Genomic DNA, 10,681 nt, shown 5'->3' with positions numbered 1-10,681 from the left:
ATAGTAATACTAAGTAATGATAATGATAATGACAATAATATTATCATTAAATTAATATTGTTAATAACAATAGTAATATGAACAATAATAATATTAATAATATTAGTAGTTATAGTGAAAATCCAAACTTTATTAAGTAAGCAATAGAAGTTTAATTTTAGTTATTCAAATTACTAAGTTCATATAATAATGGTAGTTGTAAAATTGTGCTTGAGTTTGACATTTAACTATGTTTAGTATATGTGAAAAGAAATAAACAAAACTTAAAAGTAAGAAAACTTACTTGCACTAACCAAAAAATCAAGAATGCTCCCCAAAATTTTCCATTAAAAAAGAGCACCCACAAGCCTATTTATAGACCTACTTCACCGACTGATTTAATTTAATTTAATTTTTTTATTTTATTTTTGTACTTTAACCGACTTACGCATTTATATTTGTGATATATATTTTGTCTCTTTCCTACTAACCGACTATTGCTCACTTGATTTGATTTTTTTTATATTATTATTATTATTATTGTTATTATTATTATTATTTTACTCAACAAAACTTTATATATCATTATTATTTTATTTCTTATATAGTTAATTACTTAGATATTTGTTTAATTAGTATTTTGTTTGCCACTTATTTAGATGTTAGTATTTTATTTATTTTTATTTTTAATTTTATTATTATTATTTTTATTATTTTGTCTTAAATTTTAAAAGTTGTCTAGACTTGGAATAATTCAATTTTAATTTTGAACTTTAAAGTTAATATATAATTTCCTAATATATTTACATACAAATTCGGAATATTACAATAAACTTCTCCACCACCTGCTCCCAAGAAGTGATCTCTCCTGGTTCGAGCAAATAAGCCCATTTTCTCGCTTGATCACAGAGAGAAAATGGAAACAACGTTAGTCGAACCTCCTCAGCAGAGATGTTCGGGAACATAAAAGTATTGCAGATTTCAATAAAACTTCGGAGGTGGGCGTGCGAATCCTCACCACGCCTTCCTCTGAATTGACTTGCAGCCTGGATCATCTGCAACATCACCGGTTTCATTTCAAATCTACTTCCATCTAAGGCAAGCCTCATGATTCTCGGAGAGAAATCATAGAGGTTCGGTGATGCATAGTCCCTAATGGGCCTATTGCGATCATTTGCCAACATAATTGGATTTGCCATGACATTGTTGTTGTTTGGTGCTTCATTCCTATGCTGCTCCGCCATCTCTTCTTTATCGGATTGTGGTTGCTGTTGGCGGTCTCTTAGTCTCCTTCGAAATGTTCTCTCAATCTCCGGGTCGTAGTTCGCCAAAGATTGAGAGTTCTACAAAGAATTCACAAAAATTACCCTTAATAACTATTTTGCCGAAGTTCTCGGCAACGGCGCCAAAAACTTGATGCTTAAATTTATGAAGTGTGGAAAATATGAATGATATGTGTTGATGGATAGCGTTGTACACTTAAGTTTCCCCAGCGGAATCCAAGTGTAAATTCCTCTAAGTTTCCTGGTAAGTCCAGAGTCGAACACAGGGACTTTGAAAATAGTTGCGTTAGAGATTTTTATGAAAACCTGCGGTAACTGATTAAATAAATAAGTGTTGGGTTGTTGTTGCGTTAATGAAAATAATAACAAATGCAGTAGAGTTCAAAAAGAGTTGGCAACGGGAAATACGATGAATATGCGGTGAACGGGTTGAGAAGGGTTTCGGCTAACACTCCCTAGGTTGCGTTCATGCCTTGCGATCATGCAACATGCATACAATAGTAAACCACCTCTCAGCGTGAATGCTACAGCTTCTAAGGCTAGAACGCATGCTATAAATATGCGATAAGTCTACAGGGTTTACACATAAACCTCTATCTCTATTTATGCGATGACAACATGACATTCACACAAATATGTGACCGCATAATATCATTCCTATTTCTAGGATGCATGTGATGCAAGTTGACAAACAGAGTTTATCTTTAAGACCCTATTTCTCGTTTATGCAATCCTAATCTTACTCTTTCAAGTCAGATTCTAACCTAACTCTCTCAAGACATTAGGTTCTTCCTTTAGATTCTCTCTCGAGCAACTCTAAAGGGATGTTTCGCACAGCATAAAACAAGACAATCGCAAGTAATGAACTTCCTAGATCATGTTAGCTTAGTTCTTCTCAACCCATTCAACTAGTTTAGCTACTCATGCATATTAAGAGAGTGAGCAGATGTAGAAATAGAACCTCCATTAAATAAATAAAAGATGAAGTACAAAATAACAATACAAGTATAGTAAAGGGCCTGGAGCAATTTCTTGCCACCAGGTGTTACACTGTTCTACTCGTGCTCTAAAGATATTCTCACTTTCGCGAGAGTCAACCCGCTCTCTGCTCTTACGCTCCAAGGTTCTCTCTCGAGCCGCCTTGGACGATCTCCGGCGTCACCACTCTTCTCTAGCTTCACTGTGAAATGGAAAAGAAAACTATGAACAGAAATGTGAACATGTAAAGTGATGAAGTAATCGACTGCTTAACCCTTTCTCTAAAGAATGCACTTGGTATTTGTAGGGCATCAAAGGTTAAAGGTGGCTTCTTTCTCCTGGTTGTATAGATGGGACAGCTTTAATTCCTGACTGAAGCGCTGGATAATTGTCACCGATAAAGCTGGATGTACTTTGTGACCGTTATCGGATGTCAACTTAATTTGGATATGACCGTCGTCAACTTTCTGTCCCATCGATCTTAATTGTCCTTTCATCCGAATACGTCCACCATGTTGCGGTGATTCTTCTTGGGTGGATGTTTGCAAGCACGATCAACGCAAAGTCTTGCAGTGAAGTTTCGCTCGACCGATGTATTCCTATGATCGCATTCTTTTGCATTGTGTTAACGCATTATTCTGCACAAAAATATAGAGATCAACTACCCTAATGCGTTGGACGAATGCGACCACAATATTGTAGAATTTATGCTTAATGGATGCAATTTAATATATTCTATCAATGCAATCCAACATTGTTTAAGAACTTAGCACTATGATAACGTGCATTTCTGCCCGTTATCATTACTCGGGAATGCGTCAAACCTTGCGACCATGTTACAACCATGCACAGCAAGTCATTTCCTAATGTAAATGCGATGCTTCTAAGTCTAGGATTCATGTGTTGAATGCAAAATGTCCATAGAGCTTATCCCTAAGTCTCTACTCTTGTCCTATGCGTTGATGCAAAATGCATGAAAGCAAGGTGACCGCATACAATCATATCATATTGCTAAGATGCATTTGATGCGTTAATAACAAATAGTGCTCATTCCTAAGCGCCTATCTCCCATTTATGCGTTCTAATCTGGTTCTTCCAAACCTCGATTCTGACCTGACCTTCCAAAGTCTAGATCCTGTCTTTTGACTACCCTCCTGAGTATCTCTAATAGACGAATGAAGCATACATAAACAAGATAATCGCAAAGATGAAGATTCCCTCGTTATACTAGCTAACTACTTCTCAACCCATTCAACTAATTTAGCTACTCATGCATAAATAACAGAGAGTGAACAGATATAGAGAAAGACATTCCATTATTACAACTGAGTTGAGTACAAAATGATAATGAAAAATAAAGGTATAGAGCCTTGTAGCAATTCCTTGCTGATCGAGGCTTTTTACAATGAATCTCTATTCTGATCTACAAATGTTCCCGCTTCCGCAGGCGTCAGCCCTCTCTCTGTCTCGGAGCTTCCGGTTCTTTCCTAAGCTTGCCGGAACAATGTATCGGCACACCTTCTTCCTTGCATCCGCCTTAAAATGAAAGAAGACTATGGACAGAGACATGAACTTGTAAAGTGATGAAGTAATTGACTGCTTAACCTCTTCTCTAAAGAATGCACTTGGTATTTATAGAGTTTCCATGGTGAAAGGTGGTTTCTCTCTCCCAGTTGTATAGATGGGACAACTTTAATTCCTGACTGACGCGTCGGATAATTGTCACCGATAAAGATGAATGTACTTTGTGATCGTTATCAGCTGTCAACTTAATTTGGATCCGACTGTCGTCAGCTATCTATCCCATCGCTCTTAATTATCCTTTCACCCGGATGCGCCCACCATGTTGCACTGACCAAGTTGCGGTTATTCTTCTTGGACGAATGTTTACGAGCACGATCAACACAAAGTCTTGAGGTGAAGTTGCGCTTGACCAATGTATTCCTATGATCGCAATCTCTGCATTGCGTTAATGCATATTCTGCACAAAAATATAAAGATCAACTACTCTAATGCGTTGGACGTATGCGACTGCAATATTATAGAATTTATGCTTAATGGACGCAATTTAACATATTTCATCAACGCAATCCAACATCGTTTAAGAACTTAGTACTATGATAACGTGCATTTCTGCCTGTTATCAATTTTTGCACGTTATCACACCCCCAAATTTAAACAATGCTTGTCCTCAAGCATAAGATAAAGATTCCCTTAGCAAGTCCACCGCAAAGTTCTTTTCTTAGATTTCTCAAAGATACTTCATTCAAGTCCTATATACCATAATTTTCTTAAGTCTTATTCAAGTCTCTTCTTAAAATATTTCTAAGACCTAGGGACTGCAAGTTTAACTTTCAAAAGGACTTTACTAAATTTTGGAACATCGCATGATTTATTTCAAAAAAGAAAATTTTTTTCTTACCGGGGTGTCAAATGATTTTATCCTTGCATAAAAATTTTCTTCCTATATATTTTTTTTCTGACCTTGAGTTGATTTGAGTGCCTTACCTTCATTTTGGCTTGTCCCCACGTGTGTCATGCGGACATCCAACTACGAGCAATGTACTCTTTCTCATACTAAACTCATACCAATTTGGCAGTGGAGTTGTGGTCATTTATATATGCTTTGATCCTGGTGACTTACTTTCGTTTTGGCTTGACCCCACGTGTGTCATGCGGGCATCCAACTACGGGTAAGTGTCTTTCACAACTTAACTCTTATCAACATGGGTTTCCCATTGCGTTGACAGTGGAGTTGTTATTCTCAAAAATGTTTTTTTTTAAAAAAAATAACAAGGTCAAAAATAAATACCTCACCCCCAAATTTAAAATGCGGCAATGTCCTCATTGCCAAAAGATTAAAATAAGTCATGTGATGGTCATAGAATGCGTTGTAAAGAAAGTTTGAAAGAAAGCTAGCAAACCCCTAACTTCGAGTGATATTTCATGAGGTGACTATTTTAAGACTAAGTTGACTCTAGTGTATACGAAAGAAATAGAAGCATATTTTTCATCATTGAAATCATACTTGGATAAGAAATAGAATGTGGTGACTCACTAAATTTATCTATGTCAAATGATTGTGGTGATTAAAGAGGATGCGGTGATAAAACTTTGAGGACTAAAATGCAATGTGATAGCGCAAAATTGAAAATAAAGATAAGGAAGAGTACACCCCCAAATTTTGCGCTGTCGCCCACATTGTATTGACGCATCCATCTTTGCTGCGATCTCTCTTCTTTGGGTTGTGGTGATGGAATAAGATAAGTGCTTCTTCGCGTAACATCTCTGCAATCCAGCACCTCGATTGTTGTAAGAAAAACAAAGAGAGGGTCAAATTATTTTAAACAAAATAAAAATCGTTATCGAATATTTTTTATATATAATAACGATAGTGATAGTAAAATATGGATAAATCAGAATTGAAAAGATAGTGAAAATTCTGAGTAGTGGAGAAAAGAGTTGAAGACTTGAGGTTTCCCAAAACTTGCGTCCCTGATAAGTTGCGATCATTTGATAATGCAGGGACCACCTACTTCCTTCTTCATTCAAAGTCTCTTAGTTCCACAGAGTCGACTTGGCGATGCCAGTCTTCTCCATGGTATGCCTTTACTCGTTGCCCATTGACTTTGAATATGTTAGTTCCGTCGTCATTTGATAATTCCACTGCGCCATGCGGAAGTACTTGTCAAATTATGAACGGTCTGGACCAACGTGACTTTAGCTTTCCCGGGAAGAGTCACAGACATGAATTGAAAAGCAAGACTTTTTGCTCGACTTGGAGGTTCTTACCGCATATGTGTTGATCATGCCAGCGCTTGGTGCGCTCTTATAAATCTTTGCATTTTCATATGCGTTATTCCTCCATTCTTCTAGCTCAACTAGTTGCATTTTCCACGCTTCCCCTGCCTTCTTTAAATCAAAATTCAGCTTCTTTACCGCCTACAGTGCCTTATATTCTAGCTCCAAAGGCAAGTGACACACCTTACCAAATACTAGTGCATAGGGGGACATACCTATGGGTGTTTTAAATGCGGTCCGGTATGCCCATAACACATCGTCAAGCTTTGTTGCCCAGTCTTTCCGTGAAGGCTTTACTACTTTCTCAAGTATCAATTTAATTTCTCGATTGGACACTTCAGCTTGACCATTCGTTTGCGGATGGTATGCGGTGGCCACTTTGTGGAGGATATTTTACTTGCACAGCAGCTCCTTGATATTGTGATTGACAAAGTGTGATCCTTCATCAGTTATAATGGCACGGGGAGTGCAAAAATGAGTGAATATTTTTCTTCAGGAACTGGGAGACTACCACCGCATCACTTGCGGCGCATGCTGTTGCCTCTACCCATTTGGAACCATAGTCGACGGCTAATAAAATATAGTGCTTACCGTTCGAAGGAGGGAATGGTCCCATGAAATCAATCCCCCATACGTCAAATAGTTCCAGCTCCAAGATAGTGTTCATTGGCAATGCATTCTTCCATGAAATGTTGCCTGTGCATTGACACCGATCACATTTAATTGCATAGTTAGTCACATCCTTGAATGATGAAGGCCAAAAGAATCCACTTTGTAAAACTTTGGCTGCAGGGCATTGCCCTCCAAAGTGCCCACCATATGGTGAGTCATGGCATTGTGACAGTATGTGTTGTTGAGCAGCATCTGGTACGCATAATCGAATGATTTTGTCTGCACCTCTTTTATACAGATTTGGCTCATCCCAATAATAGTGTCTGCATTCATTCTTCATCTTCTTCTGTTGATGGTAGGTGTAATCTTAGGGAAATTGTTCACAGACCAAATAATTAACGATGTCCACATACCAGGGCAATTATTCTATGTGGAACAGCTGCTCGTCCGAAAACACGACACTCACTTCAGATTCATTGCGGTCAACCTCGGGATTTTCCAGTCTGGATAAGTGATCCGCAACTTGATTCTCTGTCCCCTTCTGATCAATTATCTCGATATAAAAATCTTGAAGGAGGAGAACCCATCTGATCAACCTCGGCTTTGCGTCTTTTTTTGTCATTAAATATTTGATTGTCGAGTGATCAGTGTGAATGAATACCTTGGTTCCCAACAGATATGCCCTTAATTTCTCCAATGCAAAAATCACAGCCAGGAGTTCTTTCTTAGTGGTGGTATAATTTATTTGAGCAGGGTTCAGATTTTTACTCGCATATGCGAAGGGTGCAAAACAGTTTTCTTCTTTTCTGCTAATGCAGCCCTCATCGCATACCCGCTTGTGTTGCACATGATTTCAAATGGCATTGTCCAATCTGGCGCAATTAGTATGGGCGCGGTAATTAGCGCATCTTTTAATACTCTGAATGCGTTGAGGCAATTGTTGTCAAACTCAAATTTCTTGTCTGCCTCTAACAATGCACTCAGTGGTTGTGCAATCTTAGAAAAGTCCTTGACAAATCGTCTAAAGAATCCAGCATGCCCCAAGAAGCTTCACACAGCCTTCACGCTGGTTGGAGGTGGGAGTTTTTCAATTGCTTCAATCTTTGCTTTGTCCACCTTCCCGGGAGATTTTGTGTCCTAACACTATACCCTCTTTCACCATGAAGTGACATTTTTCCCAATTGAGCACCAGGTTCGTCTCTTCACATCTCTTCAGAATTTTCTCCAAATTGGCCAGACAGACTTCATAAGTGTTCCTATAAACGGAGAAGTCATCCATAAATATTTCCACTGAGTCCTCGAGATAATCCGAAAAGATCGCCATCATGCACCTTTGGAACGTGCTCGACGCCTTGCAGAGGCCAAACGACATGCGTGAAAAGCGAATATCCCATATGGGCAGGTGAATGTGGTCTTGTCTTGATCTTTAGGAGCTATCATGATTTGATTATATCCGGCATACCCATCCAAGAAGTAGTAAAAATCATTCCCTGCTAGTCGGTCCAGCATTTGATCGATGAATGGCAGAGAAAAGTGATCTTTCTTTGTGGTCGCATTCAAATTGCGATAGTCCATGCATATGCGCCATCCAGTGATGGTCTTTTGCGATATTAATTCATTGTTCTCATTTGGGACTACCGTCATTCCGCCCTTCTTCGGCACACATTGCACGGGGCTAACCCATGTGCTATCTGCTATGGGATAGATAATGCCCGCATCCAGCCACTTGATAATCTCCTTTTTGACGACCTCATTTATCACAGGGTTAAGTATGCGTTGATTTTCAATTGTTACTTTGTGGTCGTCCTCAAGACGAATGTGGTGCATGCAGTATACGAGGCTAATTCCTCTGATGTCAGCGAGCATCCAGCCAATTGTTCGTACATGTTTCTTGAGAATGCTCATCAACACATTCTCTTGATCTGTGTTGAGCGCAGAGGAAATTATCACTGGCAGCTTCTCATTCTACCCCGAAAATGCGTACTTCAAATGGGTTGGTAGGGTCTTTAGTTCAAGTGTTGGTAGTTCCACGAAGGAAGGTTACGTTGTTTTTCTTTCTTCTTACGTTGTTTTTCTTTCTTCTTTTGGCTCTTCTTCTTGCGTTGCAATCATTTCTTCTTCTTTGTTTGTTTTTTCTACAATCGCATTGCAGGCAGCTACGGATGCGTTGGCATCCTCTTCTTCACACTCTTCATCAGACTTTTCTTCTTCAATTAAATTAAGGCCATCATAGGAATCTTGCAGGTCTTCTTCATCCAAAAATTTCATGGCACGAATTATATTAAATTTGAGCTTCTGTCCGTTTATACGTAAAGTGATTTCTCCCTTGTGCACATCAATTTGAGCACGACCCGTTGATAGGAAAGATCGCCCCAAAATTATGGGCACATCTTTGTCGGCCTCATAGTTGAGAATGATGAAGTCAGTTGGCAAAATAAATTTATCAATTGTAATCAGCACATCCTTCACCTTACCTTATGGATGAACCAGGGATCTGTCAGCCAATTGGACAGTCACTGATGTGGGCACAAGTTGCCCCACATTTAATTGTGTAAAAATTGACAGCGGCATCAAATTTATGTTGGTCTCCAAGTCACACAAAGCTTGCCCAACATAGAGTCCTTCTATGGAGCAAGGAATAGTGAAGCTCCCAAGATCGCTCATCTTCAGTGGGATAATAGATTTGGAACTTTGCGTTAGTGCCACCGTGGCAAATTTTCCAGTGCCTCTCTTCTTAGTTGCCATGTCCTTCAGAAACTTGGCATAGGCAGGCATTTCCTCAATCACTTCACTGAAAGAAATGTTAACATGTAATTGATTTAACATAGATAAGAAGCGTTGGTACTGTAACTCTTCGTTTTTCTTCTTCCTTAGCCTCTGAGGGAAAGGTGGTAACTAAAATTTCACGATTCCCGTTTCATTTGACTTCGAGGTCGACGCAACCTCAAGTTCCACTACTTCATTTTCTTTTTCTCTTCTTGCGTTACCGCAATCTCAGGCTCCGTTGCAATGGAAGTTGTTCTACTATGCTCCTTCTTTTCCCCCTCCACAGTCTTTCCACTGCGCAATGTCACAGCCTGACATTGCTTCTTACCTGATCCCTTTGGGTTGCATGGAAGTTCGGTAGAACTTGGCAATGCCCCTTGCGGTCTACTTTTCAGCTCACTCGCAATTTGGCCCATTTGTAATTCAAGGTTGCGGATGGACGTAGCCTGATTTGAAGCACTGTCTCGTTTTTCTCTATATATTTCTTCAATAGGCTCTCTAGAGAAGAGGATTGCGGTTGTTGTTGTGAGCTACTTGCTTGATTGCTCTATTGACTGTTGTTGCGTTGGAAGAATCCTGGTGGCCCTTCTTTTTGCGCCACAGGTTGAAAATTTTGTTGTTGATTCTTCCAGGAAAAATTGGGGTGGTTTCTCTACCCGGGGTTGTAAGTGTTTGAAAAAGGGATTATTCTTTACAAAATATACAGACTGTGGATTTTGCGGGCAATCTTCCATCGCATGCCCATCACCGCAAGTCGTACACCTTGTGGTATTTTGACTTATTGTGTTGATTTGCCCACCTTGTGTTGTTGAGATGCTGATCTCCATTCCTTGAATCAAATTCATCATTGCGGTCATTTGATTTTTTAATGAAACAATATCACCATTGTTTGCAACAGAATCTTTAAGTTTCAATCTCTGGTCACTCTCCTTCCAGTCTTCATGGTTCTTGGAGATGCGGTCCAAGATATTCTTCGCCTCATCGTAAGTTTTGTCAAGCAGAGAACCAGCGGCTGCCGCATTGGCAGCGGTCTGCGAAGCGGGATTCAAGCTGTAATAGAAAATTTCCATTTGAAGGCAGTCTGGTAGCCCATTATGCAGACAATCCCAGACCAACCTTTTAGACCTCGTCCAAGCATCATTGAGAGATTCGTCCATATCTTGTTCAAAATTTGTAATAAGCTTCCTTCGTCTTGCGTTTTTGGTAGGTGGAAAATACTTTTTCATGAATTTCTCCACTACCTGCTCCCAAGAAGTAATCTC

Source organism: Benincasa hispida, chromosome 5 (genome assembly GCF_027475165.1).
Source record: "Benincasa hispida cultivar pf3 chromosome 5, pf3_genome.v1.1, whole genome shotgun sequence".
Taxonomy (NCBI): Eukaryota; Viridiplantae; Streptophyta; class Magnoliopsida; order Cucurbitales; family Cucurbitaceae; genus Benincasa; species Benincasa hispida.
Note: the sequence above shows the minus strand (reverse complement) of the source record.